A 1,442-nucleotide genomic window follows, 5' to 3' on the forward strand; every position below is an offset into this window, starting at 1 on the left:
AGGCAGGGGGTGTTTCTCCCTGCACTTCTCTGGCAGGAAGGTTGTGCCAAGAGGGTTCAGGAGCCTCTCTGGTGAGGGACAGAGCTCTCCTGGAGGTCAGAACCTGTTCCCTCATCCCTGAGTCTCCCCTGGAGGACATGCCACCAATCCCATGCAGGCACATGTAATATGGCAATTTATTACATGCCTGGAACAGTGCTGGGGCAGCTCCCCACTCATGCAGGCGCTGTCAGTCACGTTTGGGGTTTAGGTTTTGTTAAAACCGAGTGCAAGGCTGGAGAAGGTTCCTCTTGTTAACATCAAGAGGGGTTTTAGGGGAAAGACAGAGCTCCTTTCCTCGTGCACTTCCAAAATAAAGGAAGGAAAGAAGACAAAGGGTGCATCTTCTTCCAACCCCACGGCAAAACAACGACATTCCCTTCGTGTCACATGGAGTGGAAGATGGGATGGAAATCTGGGACAGAGTTTTATTCATGGCTGGAGGTTCAGGTCTGGGACGGCGCTGAGGGGACACAGGTGGGAATGAGGAACGTGTGGACAAATGCTGACACACCTATTCTGTGCTCTCCAGGCTGCTGAACTGAACATTCCTCTGCTCCAAGAGGGAAATAATGGAAGTACAAGAGACCCACGGAGGTTTGTGAAGGACTGCAAAGCTTCCCCCACCCTGCCCTACGCCCTGTGCTGAGGAAGGAGCACCAAGAGTAGAGGAAACCCCCCAGTTCTGTGGCTGGCTGAGCCTGCTGGGCCCTGGAAAGGTCTGTCTGGAAATCCATCCACCCCCAAGGGATGCAGACCTCACTCCTAACCCTGTACAGCTCAACAGTAACACTGGGCCAGAACCTCCAGCCCAAAGGCACATTCCTGCCCCAGCTCCAGCCACTGCAGCTGTTGGAAATGCAGGAAGAGGGAGACACAGGAATTTTTGGAGGGCTCTGGGTTGTACCCCAGGGATGTATAACTTGAGAGATTTCCTTTCCACAAGAGGGAGAACAGGATGGACAGGTCCCTATCTTGTCCCTCTGTCCTTCAGAGCTGTTTTGGGGCCATTTTAATCCATCCCAGCTGGACCCTGATCACTGGCTCTAAAGCCAGGCACTGGATTTACTGCCAGAGCTACAGCACTGATTGAAAGCCACAAAATAACTATTACATATTTTAAAAAGCACTATTTGATTCTCATTAGAGACCTTTGATTTGCTCTAGATGAAGCAGGCACTGCCAGCAGAGCTTTTACTGCCTTTCTGCTCAGGTTTTAGCAGAGCTGAAGGTCTGGCCTAGGCTTGGCTTTGCAGATTTGCTTTCAGCTCCCCTTGTTAGTGTTCAGGAACATGTAATCATGGAATGATTATATGAAAGTGCTTTATTAAAGAGCTCTGGGCATCAGGGGTACACAGACTCAAATCTGACCCGACTTGGTTTTGAGCTGAACATATTTTATA

At 50.4% G+C, this 1,442-nt stretch overlaps 1 protein-coding gene across 1 annotated transcript in view; it reads right to left on the minus strand.

The window, feature by feature from the left end:
- The window catches only part of CACNA1B (calcium voltage-gated channel subunit alpha1 B), a 225,353-nt gene that overhangs the window by 47,835 nt on the left and 176,076 nt on the right, over positions 1-1,442 (minus strand). The gene's annotated exons all lie outside the window — the stretch shown is intronic.

This window comes from Parus major, chromosome 17 (assembly GCF_001522545.3).
Source record: "Parus major isolate Abel chromosome 17, Parus_major1.1, whole genome shotgun sequence".
Taxonomy (NCBI): Eukaryota; Metazoa; Chordata; class Aves; order Passeriformes; family Paridae; genus Parus; species Parus major.